The sequence below is a fragment of the Rhipicephalus sanguineus genome, chromosome 1, assembly GCF_013339695.2.
Source record: "Rhipicephalus sanguineus isolate Rsan-2018 chromosome 1, BIME_Rsan_1.4, whole genome shotgun sequence".
Lineage (NCBI taxonomy): Eukaryota > Metazoa > Arthropoda > Arachnida > Ixodida > Ixodidae > Rhipicephalus > Rhipicephalus sanguineus.
The window spans coordinates 86,985,607-87,000,167 of NC_051176.1; positions in this window are offsets into that span (position 1 = coordinate 86,985,607).

Here is a 14,561-nt window from a genome sequence, read left to right on the forward strand (position 1 = left end):
TAGCGTGTTGCTGAGCGAGGCCGACGCTTTTACGACGCTTGGGCAAAGGTCACCACCTCGCGGTGTGTTAAGGCATTGACAAAATTCAGCTTCTATTGAAAACGCACCGAATGGGACGGACGCGTAACGCGTTGCAGGTGCTAGTCGCGGAGGCCACAGCAATGACGAATTACTTTACCTTACCACTCCCAGTGGTCAACACCACCCAGCCGACCGAGAGAGTGGTAGATATAAAAGTCTGTGACCGTGGCGCAGTGGATAGCGTGCCCGGCATCTGTTGTTGCGCGCCGAGCGGTCGTGGGTTCGATGCCCGTTGACGGTACCTTTTCTTCTTTGCCATCTGATTGTGTATATTTTTTCGACGTCATTTCCGTGACGGAAATGCGTCACTGAAGTATTGGTGGACCCCGGCATAAAACACTTTCGTGTTAAAAAAAAAACTTGTGATACGCTAATGCCGATACCAAAATAAGCAAAATAAATGGCTAACGCAGTTTGTATACACCTAAAAAACTGGGCAGTGGAAAACCATTCTATATAAAACAGCATTATAGCCGTAAACATTTTTTTCCCTAACTGTAAAGTTTCCACGCGGTTCCTCACTTGTAGAATTTTTTTGGCTGCAAGTCACCAAGCACCGTAAAAGCACACGACAAGCAGCCCTGCTTTGCCACGATTAGGCTCTTACGAACAGATGTAAGCGAGCCATGAAGAACTTGTAAAAAAAATCAGCGGCTCTTGCCTTGATTTCTTGCTATGTGCTGTAGGCGTTTTTGCGCAATGTTTCTCGCAACAGTGAAGCGGAGATTCTCAGTTACTGCAACGGAAAAGAGCCGGATTTTCTGAGAAACTGCTGCCGAACGACAGCAGCCGCGAAATTTGCGTCATCCCAACAAAGTAAAATAAGAAAGAAAAAAAACTGCGTTATATGTACATAACAAAGAAGACAGCGCACTGCTTCGGCGAGTGTCCTTTCACATGGAGAAAATCTTCGTACTTTATTTATTTATTCGTCCATCCACCTTCTTCCTGTGTTTCGAACGAACGAGCCTATATATACTTCACCAACGGTGACTTTCTATTTGTTTCTCCGTTGGCCGGTTTGCTTCGCTACATTTCTTGGCTAACAGGCATTAAAATGGATGAAGCGGGAGCTTGTTCGCCACACTGCGCAAATCAGTTGCTTCGCCGACTCAGCGCTTGTACCTTCGAGCAAAAGGAAAGTGTTGTCCATTGCGAGAACGCAATTTGTGATCGTGCTATACACACCGACCGTGTTAGTCTGCTTCTCCCTTTCTCTGGTGTTTTGTCCTCTAGTTTATAATTTGCTAGTGCACACTTGTTTTTCTTTGCTTGTCCGCGAAGTATGGAACTGCTTATGGAAGTTTGTGTCGGTTCAGAGTGATCCATTAAAACATAAAGAATGGCAGGAAATCAAAATGGGGCAGCTATGCACTAGTGGTGCGAAGACTGAGGAAACAGCGGAGCTGGTGGCGTTACCCTCCTCGTTTCCCTCCTGCTCACCTTCACTCGACTTTCCCACCCCTTGCTGTACTATACTATACTATACTATACTATACTATACTATACTATACATGGCTATGCTATACTTTACTATACAAGGCTATCCTATGCTCTACTCTCTCCCCCTCCTCCCTTTCCTCCTCCTCATCCTCACATCTATCTCCTTCAACCTCAGTTCCCTTTCCCACCCCCTTTATATACTTAACTATACAAGTCTATGCTATGCTTTGCTAGCGTGCCTGGATAGCCGAGTGCTCACGACGCTCACCTTCGGATCATGGTTACGAGAGTTCGAATCCCGACTCGCCAAAAAAATTCTTTTCTTCCAGAATTTGTCTCTTCCTCTTTCTTTCACTCTCTCTGTACTCGTTCTCTCGCTCATCAAAGTTACTGCATCCCACGCCGTACAAATCGGCGCACGTGTTCTGGGAGCGAAGTAGAAAAAGAAGAAGAGGACGAAGAGAGCGCGTGCCCGTTCATGATGATGATAATGTCTGTTCGCGACTAACGGGGCTTCTCCGAAATAGCAGAATGAACGCCCACGCAGTACACGAAACAACGCCTCCACTTCTTCTAAGTCCTCCCCCAGCAATCTGAAAAGGCTCCACCAGCATCTGGACTAAGCGAAGATACCGATGGTGCTGACCGTCGTACCAGTGGGAAATGGAGCTGGCCAGCCCGACACTGCGAGTCCAGCGAAAGTGCACCGCTGCGGTGTTCAAGTGGTTAGATCATCCGACTCCAATGCGGGAGGCGCCGGGTTTGATTCCCATTGCCACAGGACACTGATAATCTAACCCTAGCTCGGTGTTGTGGCTATAGTCATATCTCAAAAAGGTGGCCTCTCCTTTGAGCTCTCTTCTTTCACTCCCCTTTCCGCTCCCCCCCCAACGACGCTGAGCTGTGCTCCCTGATCAGTTGCAGAAATAAGCGTCTTTACTATCCTCTAACCAACTACTACCCAGTGTAAGCTGAATCTCTGAGCCGAAAGTGCCGCTACCGCCACTGGGGACTGAGGGCTCCGTCCAACACGCGGAGGATATCCTTCTCAGTGTCTGGTCAAACTAAAAGCATTTGCAGGCGAAGCTTGCGATAACTCATATATAACGGTGGCGGTGTCGTACGCGAACAAACCGGTGCCAGCGAGCGTACAGAAATGTGGTCCTCGAAGGTGTGCCGGTCTCATGCGTATTCGTATGCGCCGTTTTCCAATAATCGATGCTCTCTCGATCGCGGGCTTGTCCGTCAGCCGTTTCTGATATGGCAATCTGATCCTTTATCATGGTCACTTGTCATTTCGCATTGTCATGTTTCATTTTTGCCTGGATATGAACGTATGATCGTCGTTGCTGCCTGTGGCAATTGAAGTGTTGCGCTACTAAGCACGGGGATGAAAGTCGCAACATGGAGGAAGAATGCAACCGTTAGGAGAGCGTATTGTGTAATGCGATAGAAAGAAAGAAAGAAATAAAGAAAGAAAGAAAGAAAGAAAGAAAGAAAGAAAGAAAGAAAGAAAGAAAGAAAGAAAGAAAGAAAGAAAGAAAGAAAGAAAGAAAGAAAGAAAGAAAGAAAGAAAGAAAGAAATAGTTCGTAAGGCACGCACATGCTGATCTTCACTTGCCCCCAGTTTTGGGAAGTAAAACCCCAATCAATTATTATATTATTATCGCTTGCCCCAATTTTACCGATAGAGCAAGGGCTGCTGAATTTTTTTCTCTCTCCTTATAGGCTTATTATACATGATGCTAAGCAGAGTGCACGGTAGACCAATGTAGCAAAAAAAGGGGGGTCGTCCATAAATAGGTTAGGTAACAGAGAAGGCTGGGCGTCTACTACCTGAAAATCCTCATAATTCAAGTACACGTAAACACGGTTAAAATAAGTCAAACAAACAGAAAAGAACAGCGGATTTGGAAGTAAAGTAACAGCTGGCTGTCCTGACGCGTTACAATATTTGTTTACATAGACAAGAGGTCTGGCAGGTGGAACGGCGCAGAAAGTGATGGGAATAGAAAACAGCATGGTGTCAAAAGACTCTGGTGTGCAGGAAGAGGTTGTTTTCATTGCACAAGAGAGAAGAGCCATCTTCCATTTTTCTCTCAATTGTCACCACTACAGTCATCCTCCCTTTCAGCCTATATTATGTTCACTACTGGAATAAGGCCTCTACCAATGATCTGCAGTTTACCCTGTCTTCCGCGAAGATGGTTCCATGTTATACCTGCAAATCCTAATTTCATCACCTAACCCTCTGCCGTATTCTGCTGTGTTAGCCAAACCTTGGTGTCCATTCCGCCGCTCGGTGTCTTGCACGTAGTGTTTTTTAAATAAATAGCATGTGTAATTGCGATATAGGCATCAAGAATTTGAAATTGATGCAATGAATTATGTTAATATGGACACTGATCGAAATATTGTGAATAGGAGCCGCAACTGTTTCCACGAGCGAAAGCTTTAGTGAATCAACAGTGAGATCGAGGATTATAGAATGGCAATCGACTTTGGGCTGTCATGAGCTGTATGCGCGCACTCGGAGTTGTGAAGAACAATGGGCTACAATGTGTACTTTTTACACGGTGGTACATCATTCTGTGTCTCAGTAGGCCTTCGTCCAAGTTGTGCACGACTTTGTTAATGCTGTGGGACATATAAGTGTAAACGAACAGATCTATAAGATGATAAGGAGACCGAAGAATGCGGGAAATACAGCCACATCTGCAATCTCGTCACTTCAAACACCGTGGTGACCGAACACGTTAAATAAATGTGCTGGTCATGTTTATGACATGTCAGTGAGCAGCACGGAGCGTATTCATGAAATGGTCGTTGTTGTCACGATGCGATAAGGCTGACGGGGCAGCTCGTTCATGTAGATATGCAAATGTATAGCACCTCATTTTCTCTCGAAGTACAATATACTTTCTCAGACGTTCTTACGCGGTTGAAACAGCCGCGTAAGAATTTGGTGAGCCTGAACTTATTTCAGCTCACAAAAGTTATTTCCTAAAAATTTTCGAGGAAAATGATACACCCCCGGCTGAGAGAGAGAGAGAGAGAAATGTTTTAATGAAAAGCTGGAGATGTTTGCCTGGCTATTCGCCTGACATGCTACTCCAGGTGCTCCAGGGTGATGATTATGATATATACATTGATAACCACACATACAGATATAGACTACACTGTTTACAAAGTTTCGGTCAGGCTTGTGGCCCGCAAGAAAGTCAGCAGCGCTTTCGTTGCACGTAACGCACAGGTGCTGTTTTGCCATGGGCCCAGAATGTGCCGCAGTTCTAAACACCAGTCCTGTTGAAGGTGCGAAGCCGCCTTCAGAGATCTTCTTTCTGTTGCGTATCGTCTGCATTCGCAGAGAACGTGTTTTAGGTCTTCTAGGACGTTACATTGAACGCACAACGGTGAGTCCGACAACTCGATTTTGTTCTTGAAATAATGAGTGTAGGCGACGTTTAGTCTGATGCGGTGCAAGCATGTTTCCTCTTGTCTGTTGAGGTCTCGCGGCATATCGAAGGCACACGATGGATCAATTTTGTAAAGAGGCCCTTACTGGTGACTGGCATCTGTCCAGAGGGATCGCTGGAAGCGCCAAGCATGTGCCGATACAAGTGTCGCCGCGTCTTTTCTTGAGAAAGGTATTTCAACCATTTCTCTCGAGGCGTCATGTCCAGCTTTGGCAGCGTCATCAGCCTGGACGTTGCCTTGTATTCCGCAGTGGGCAGGTATCCACTGTAGAACAATGCGGTGATTCAATTCGCAGGCTTTATTGCATAGGCGTTTTATGTCCATTACGAGCTGTTCCTAAGTGCTTGGGGACTTCAGAGACTGCAGCGCCGATCTTGAGTCGGTGAAGATGACCCAAGACTCGGCTGTCTGGTCTACGATGAAATTAAAAGCAGCCCGTAGTGCGGCCAGTTCGGTGGCTTTAGATGAAGTACGGTGACTGAGAGTGGCAGAAATGGTGACATTGGCAGACGGAATCCATACCCCAATGGCAGATGACGTAGGCGTGACAGAGCCGTCAGTGTAAATATGACGGTGAGCCTTGTAGCTGTTTTCCATGTGCTGTAGAGTGAAATATGTTAGTGCTGGTCCGGGTGTGCGCCTCTTGTTACTGAACCCAGCCACGAAAGTGACTATTGACCACGAAGGCATTTTCCACGATGGCTCCGCAGGCATTGATGCGCTTTGATAATGCAGCGGGAGTAAGCTCCGTACCACAGGACCGCAGTCTGAAGCAAGCGGATGACCTGGCACTCTGGTGGCATAGCGCAAGTGGACTCGAAGAAACTCCTGCTGTAGGAGCACTGGAACCCCCAGCTGAGTATGACGCGTGTGTGTGATGCGTAACGAAGCAGGTGGTATGCAGGCAAGTTAGTAACCTATAAAGACGTGGAATATGTAAGACGTTCGAACAGGAGGCATATATTGCAGTTTGAAGTTTTGTTTCCAGGCGTCTAAGAGGAAGAGACTGGTCAATGGAGAGTATCTTTGGTTCCTGTAAAATGTCGCAATTTTCAGTTTGAAGTGTGCGAATTGTGCATAGATGTGATTTATAGCACGATTTTTATTCATAACATGCAAGAGGGGACTTTAGTAAAGCTGCAGTGTAGTTTTGCCGAAAGAAGTGTCCGCTGTATAGATGGAATTGTTGACGTAAACTCTGAATTGACTACGGTAACTGTCATGTTTCCTGTGCTCACGTGCCTAAACGAAATAAATAAATGAATGAATGAATTAATTAATTAATAATTATTAATGTAAAGCAATCGCAGCTTAAAGTGAGTCAAATAGTGTTTCTTAAGAATCGCATACTTAGCCATTTCTTCGAAAGTTCATCGTTAAATACTTCCCAATAGTGTTTAGTAGGCACTCTCCTTGGAATGCATTATGTTCTGGTGTGCTGCAACGTTCTTAGGTGCATTTTCTATGGCATGTACTGAGACCAGAGGTGCTCGTAAAAACGCTAGCTAATGTAAACCACTTGAGACCGTGGTACAGAAAATCGACGAACTTCTCTCGATCCCTTTCTCATCCTAGCAGCCTTTGCTATAAAAACGGCATACTGCTGCACGCGGCGTAGCCGGGAAGGACGTAGTTCTGTAATCCTCCCATAGAAACTCCGGGACAAAAAGGATCACGAGCACAAGCCTCATAGTTTGTTGCGTGTACGTTATGCACCAAACTCCTTTGTATTCGCGCTTACGCAAGCATCTCTGTGACTTCGGTAATTAGTTCCACCTATAGCCTCGGCCACCGAGCAACTGTTCATTGAGTACGCCGGCGTACACTTTCTTCGAATAAAAAACAAACGAAAAAAAAAAAGAGAAGACAGAAAGACCGGGGAGGAGAGTCGAAAGAAGTTGGAGAGGAGGGCGAAACGCGGCCAGTAAATTACAGCGCTCAGTATAAACAAAAAGAGCAACTGCACTGGCGATCTCCAAACTAGGCCTCGAGAAACTGCTCGTTTAGCTCCCGAGAAGAATTCGAAGTAGATTCTCTCGCCTCCCACGCCTTCTGGTCTCACCGGGAATAAAGGAGAGAGCGCGAAGGGGGCACGGCTAAAGGAAGACGTATCGTGCACGGTTAGCGCGCAAAGTCGCCGGCAGTGGCCCATGCGCTAACGAGCCGCGTCAGACATTCCTCGTTGGTTAGCCTGGATGGCGCCGCCGTGCTTAGGTGTACAAGATTCCAGTCCGCCAGCATCGTAACTGGTTTACAGGCATCGCCTCGAGTTCCGAGCGCGGGTCGCAAAGAAATGGGCGAACGGAGGGACGGGAAAGAGGAGCGCAGGTCATCGCGATGCCACTTCCGGTATTCGTTTCGCTCTGTTATTCTCCCGTTGGGCATCAAATGCCGAACACGGTGATCGTGTTGCAACGAGCCAAATTAGGACAAATTGAGCCTGCGTGTGAGCTGCTTATGCGGTTATATCTCGTAGTAAGTCGGCATTAGAAACACGGCATTATATAAAAGGCAAATCGAGTGAGTGATCCAGCGAGTAACAAAGCGAGCAAGCCATGAAGTTATTTCGGACGCTGGTTCCAAGTGTAAGAGAGTTGGTTCCCAGCAGATGCCCCACCGTATTACCATGTTTCTGGGCGCAGAAGTGCTTTTTAAGATTAAAACAGCTGTCAATTACTTTCATGTTGTTGTGCTAAATGTATATTATCCCGAGTTATTCGTAGCACGTCCTCTCAACAGAAAGTGCTGTTGCAACACGTTTTTTTTAAGGCGAAAGCCTTAGATGCCTCATCGAACGCTAAAATTTACCGTCGGCGTCGGCATCCAGTCTCGTCTGGGACGAGTGATGCAAAAAATCATCATCACGTGAAGACGTCACCACATGACGTCGTCATGACGCCACAGATCGCCCAATTTGTGACGTCATTGTTGCGTCATAATGACGTCAGTGTGGCGTCACATGACGTGACATCAGTTATGACGTCATCACATGACATCGTACCTTGCTAAAAGGCGGGCCGATCGCGGAGGCGGGGCAAAAAATGTGAGGTGCCGTCTTAGGCGTATGCATAAGGGACCATGTATATATACACATATATATATATATATATATATATATATATATATATATATATATATATATATATATATTGTAGCGAAGCGTTTGTAGTCGGTAATGGGTCGTCCTCTCGATCGCTTTCTAGTGGGTCGCCTCTTCTCTGAGAGCACGCCCCTCATGCAGAGAGTCGGCCCCGCTTTCACTGTCGCCGTCGTCGAGTGCCCGCTAATAAACGTCTTCACAATTTGGTGGAAGTGCTGTGCCCTTTCAACAACTACGGTCCGCATTCGATGCCCTTAGAGCTTCGATCCCGTACCGTGCCAGCTACCATGACTCAAGACGCCGCCCAGCAAACGGCTCCTCTTGCACCGACGCCATGTCCAGGTGTCCCCTGGACATGGCGTCGTTGTTCATGCTCCCACGACGTCATCCTGGGATGCGATTTTCTCGCACGTCACGACGCCGTAATTCGGTGCGCACCAGCCGAAACAGAGCTCTCACCATTCCCAGATTTGACGCCGGCGGACAGTCTGCCGGCTGCGACCAAGGTACTCGTCAAAGACGACACCACACTTCCTGGCAAACTTGTCAACGGCTGTGTCAGTCTCTTGCACCGGTCTCGCTGACACCGTTGCATTCCTTTCTCCATCTGACCGCGTTTTCAATAGGAAAGGCTTGCTGGTGCCATTTGCGACCGTGCAAGTCACTCAGGGCGACACCGATATTCTTGTTACGAACCCATCCCCGTACATTGTTCCACTGGTGCGAGGGGAATGTCTCGGCAGAGCGGAAGCCCTCGAAGACGCACAAGTTATGGACGCACCGGGTGACATGCACTGCGCCAGCTCCCGTCCGCTCAGTGCTGTTTCCACATCTGATTCGTCACCCGCTGATGTATTTGGTTCCTCGATTGCTGACAACCTTACATCGGTCGAGCGTTCCCAGCTTCTATGCCTGTTGGAAGAATTTCGTTCTTCGTTCGATGTCGTGCAAACTTCTCTCGGCCGCACGTCTGCTGTCACGCATCACATCGACACTGGCACCCAACCACCACAGCTGCAACGTCCATATCGCGTATCGCCAGCAGAGCGTCGTGTAATTAACGAGCAAGTCGAAGACATGCTTCGCCGCGATGTTATTCGAGCCTCCAACAGCCCGTGGGCTTTTCCTGTCGTTCTCGTTGCGAAGTAGGACGGCTCTGTGCGCTTCTGTGTGGACTACCGACGACTCAATAATATCACCCGTAAGGACGTTTATCCCCTACCTCGAATAGACGACGCCATTGACAGTCTACAAGGAGCAGAATTTTCTTCATCGCTCGATTTGCGCTCAGGGTACTGGCAAGTCCCCATGGCTGATGACGCTCGACCGAAGACAGCGTTTGTCACACCCGACGGCTTGTACGAATTTAACGTCATGCCGTTTGGGCTGTGTAATGCGCCCACGACCTTTGAGCGCATGATGGATACCGTTCTGCGCAATTTGAAATGGCACACGTGCCTGTGCTATCTCGACGACGTCGTCATTTTCGCCCCGGACTTCTCCACGCATCTTCAACGCCTGCGGCTTGTTTTGACGTGTTTGAGCGACGCCGGGATACAACTGAATCTAAAGAAGTGCCCATTTGCAGCACGGCAGCTGACGATACTAGGATACGTCGTGTCCAAGGACGGAATTCTCCCCGATCCAGCCAAGCTTCGGGCCGTGACAGAGTTCCCCAAACCTACGTCCGTCAAGGAACTGCGCAGTTTCGTAGGATTATGCTCGTACTTTCGGCGCTTTATCCGAAACTTCGTGACTATCATATCGCCGCTGACGAAGCTCCTTGACAGCAACGGGCCCCTCAATTCGTGGTCGTCACAGTGCGACGACGCTTTCGCAAAGCTCCATCGTTTGTTGACGTCTCCTCCCGTACTACGCCACTACGACCCAACGGCCCCTACAGCGGTACACACGGACGCCAGCGGTGCTGGCCTCGGCGCTGTCCTTGCGCAGCGCAAACCTGGGTTCCCAGAATATGTCGTGGCATATGCAAGCCGTACGCTACTAAAGCCGAGACCAACTACACCGTCACGGAGAAAGAATGCCTGGCAATCATCTGGGCCCTTGCGAAGTTTCGACCTTATTTGTATGGTCGCCCATTTGATGTTGTCACCGACCATCATGCACTGTGCTGGTTGTCGTCGTTGAAGGATCCCTCAGGCCGTCTCGCCCGTTGGGCACTTCGCCTGCAAGACTACGACATCCGCGTGCTGTACCGCAACGGACGCCAGCATGCTGACGCCGACGCCCTGTCGCGCTCTCCCTTGCCTGACGAAAATGCCCACAGTTCAGTGTCTCACTTTGCCGTTTCTTCCATCGACATTCACACCATTGCCACACCATCCACTCGCGCGTTGCGTCGTCAAGCCCACCATTTCGCCGTTCGCGACGACCTGCTCCATCGACGCAATTACAACGGCGACGACCGCCGGTGGCTACTAGTAATACCCCGCAGTCTGCGTTCTGACATATGCGAGTCGTTCCACTGTGATCCTCAGTGTGCACACTCTGAGGTATCGAGAACCTACCACCGCATTCGCCAACGGTACTTTTGGCGAGGGATGTACCGCTACGTGCAGAAGTTCGTTCGCTCCTGCATCGACTGTCAGCGCCGCAAAACTTCAACGCACCTGTCGCCGGCAGGTCTGCACCCTCTACCTTGCCCTGACCGACCGTTTGGGCGCTTTGCCATTGATCTGTATGGGCCACTTCCTCTGACGTGCGCTGGTAACCGCTGGGTCGTCGTCACTGTAGACCACCTCACGCGATACGCTGAAACTGCCGCCCTCCCTGCGGCTACAGCGCGCGATGTGGCCTCCTTCCTGCTCCACCGATTCATGCTGCGTCACGGTCCGCCCCGGGAGCTGCTCAGTGATCGAGGCCGTGTCTTCTTGTCGGAAGTCGTGGAAGCCATTCTCAAAGAGTACAACGTTGTTTACCGCAAAACTACTGCTTACCACCCGCAGACGAATGGCCTCACCGAACGCTTTAACCGCACGCTCGGCGACATGCTCTCGATGTACGTCGCCGCCGACCACACAAATTGGGATGCCATTCTGCCCTTCGTCACGTACGCCTACAATACCGCCTCTCAGAGCACTACTGGTTTCTCACCATTTTTCTTATTGTACGGCAGGCACCCGTCGCACACAATCGACACCATCCTTCCCTACAAGCCAGATCAATCTGAATGTGCGCCTATTTCGGACACAGCCAGGCTTGCTGAAGAATGTCGCGAGCTTGCGAAGACCTTTACAACGCACGAACAAGAGCGGCAGAATATCATTCGCGGTGACACCACCACTTCTGAGTCCCCGTTCCTCCCTGGAGCGCTCGTGTGGCTCTCGGTCCCGACCACTGCAAATCGCCTCTCTTCCAAACTACTGCCCAAATACGAAGGCCCCTACCGTGTCGTGGAACGCACATCCCCGGTCAACTACCTGATCGAACCCATCGAACCGTCTTCGGACATGCGCCGTCGAGGGCTCGACATTGTCAACGTGGAGCGCCTGAAGCCCTACCATGACCCGCTTATAGTTACAAGCTGCTAGGACGCCAGGCGGCTCCCTTTTCGTGCCCGGGGTAATTGTAGCGAAGCGTTCGTAGTCGGTAACGGGTCGTCCTCCCGAGCGCCTTCTAGTGGGTCGCCTCTTCTCTGAGAGCATGCCCCTCGTGCAGAGAGTCGGCCCCGCTTTGACTGTCGCCGTCGCCGAGTGCCCGCTAATAAACGTCTTGACAATATATATACTGATGGCCATATTGATGACCATATTGATGGCCGTACCACAGTTCACACTCATTACCATACTTTTTACAGATATATATATTTTACTCCACTTGAAGCAACTTCTCTTTAAGCCCTTTTACAGCTTAATAAAACTATAACTGGTTCATACCCACGAGGGGTCGCACTCTGGTCATGAAAGGCTGTGCATAAACCAAAGGTTACATGAAACAAAACCATTAAAAATGAAGTCTTATGCAATCGGATCACAGCGAATTTTTACTGGTCTTGTTCGGAAAGAAACGGATAACGCGTTACAAAAAAATCATTTGTACCATACGGTCGGTTACACTAGCAGTGTAATCTTCCGACGCTTCGATAAGCTTACGTATAGAGCAACTGCGGCAATGCCGCGGCTTGCACCCCAACAGGCTCCAAAAGACGAAAGGTACTGATGCTTGGGACCGTGCACGCGCAGGCCCAGCCGTCTCTTCGTCAATTTTGACAGGTAAATAAGTACCGCCCTCTCTTTCACGTGAAAGGCTGTGTGTGTTTTGCCAGCGAGGGCAGTTTATACAAACTACGCGGAACTATCCAAAAGCGCGCAACCTGTCATGGGCTGAGCTTTTTTCTTTCCTTCTTTTTTTTGAAAACTTCTTTAATTTCGTCGTCTAATGCTCATGGTCCATTCGAACGTCATTCCATTGAAAGTTTGTTTTTTCCCATACGAGCCCGCAACTGCGGTCACAAGGCGCCTGTTGAACGTCGCCCCTCGCAAGCAATGCTGGAAATAGGCCACCACTTTCAGGCGAGCTCAGTCGTCCTTTTTCGCTCGTCGATGGACAAAGGTTGCCGTTCTGATCTTGTTGATATGTCATCATGGATTGGCTTGGTGCATAGCGCAGTAGGAAACAGGCACACGGAAAGCAATGGCAAGGGGAGTGTCCTTTCGTCGTTTCTTCCTGTTGTCCTTGTTTCCTGCTGCTCTAAGCTCACAGCTATTCCATGGTGAAGAAAGCACTGCATCACGCTTAATTTTTTTAGCCATACTCACAGCGCTTTCTGAACACAATTTTGGGGCGTCTGTCTAGCAAGCCTGATTGGTAAAATTACCGCGACCATATACAAAATATGGCGTACGCCTCAGCGAAAGCTTTCTTTAGATAACAAAAAAGCATGATGAAGGCAATGCCTTTGTTGGCGTCGTGGGTCGGAAGCGAGCAGAAACGCGTAACAGGCGCCATGTTTTATACACCATCAGTATATGTATCGCGCAGCGCTTCCCTCCAACATCAGGCTTGCAGCGAACCCACCGTTACCGTTGTGGCCTAATATATATATATATATATATATATATATATATATATATATATTAGGAAATCGAAATAGCCGACAACCCGTTTTGTGACCACTGTGGTAGCGAGGAGACACTACAGCACATCTTCTGCGACTGTCCTCGCTACAATGCACAGAGAAAATCACTCGCAGTCGCTCTTGCTAGTATAGATCCCCCAGACCGATGACGGCAGAAACGATTCTGGAATGTCGTCCTGAGAGGTCATCGCGGGTGAAGGCGACGAAGGCACTGCTCATCTTCTTGAAGGCATCAGACTTGCACCGGCGGTTATAGACTAACGACGTTAGCATGACTGTGAGATGTGTGTGACTTTTTATGCGTGCGTGCTCTCCTTCTCTCTCTCTCTATCTTTATATCTCCCCCATCCCTTCCCCCAGTGTAGGGTAGCATACCGATCCTTCTAGAATGGTTAACATCCCTGCCTTTCCTTTCTCTCCTATTCCTTCATTCCTTCCCGCATGAGAAAAACAGCGGGCGCCTTCACATTTACGCGGGCAGTTCAATTTCTTGTGCAAGTTCGGCAGGGGCAGCTGTCATTCCCATTAAGTCCGTCACCATCAAATTCAAGACATCGCATTTCACATCATCGAGGGCTGCAGAACTCACCGCCCTCCTCGCTGCACTAGAGTTCGTATAATTGAAGAACCGTCAAAGTCATGGTAAATTTTCTCCGATTCCGAAGTCGTTCTACAGCGCATTATGTGTCCATATCGTCATGGACCGAATGAACAATTAGTCGCTGACGTAGGACTTTTTCATCACCGCGCAATAGAAAAAAATCATGGCTGATCCCTCCGTCATAGGAATCGGTATAACACGAAAGTGAAACGTGTCTTCACAGAAGTAGTGCTTATTGTGTAGTGATATATTAGCGCTTGTACAATGTCTATTCGTGTATGGCAGCTATAGCATCGTTTGACGTGGATGCAGGCTCAGCCATGTTGACCGCATGTCTCTATCGCGACGACTAACGCCCATGATCATGATTAAACCGTTGTGGTAGCTGACGGTGCGAACATATATTTGGACACAGCGAATCGTGAATCCCGCGTAAGGATGATATCAACAAGCTCATAATCAACACTGGTACCCGGTATGCACTTCTTCAAAGCGTCGTCAATTAAGGAGGGAAACGGCACGGTGTGCGCTTTCTACTAATGGGTAGCCGACGCCTGTGCTCATGCATACATAACACACACCGCGCTTCAGCAACACGGGAGGTAGAGGTTCGTAGCCTGAGCCGCAAACGCGTGCGTCCCGCTGGCACCGCTGGCCTCTGTCTCGCAGGCGCTGCTCTCGCTCCACCAGGGCACGACATTCGCCCGTCGAAATCGCGTCCTTTCTGCAACGCATATTGCAGCAGTTTTGTTAGTCGGTGC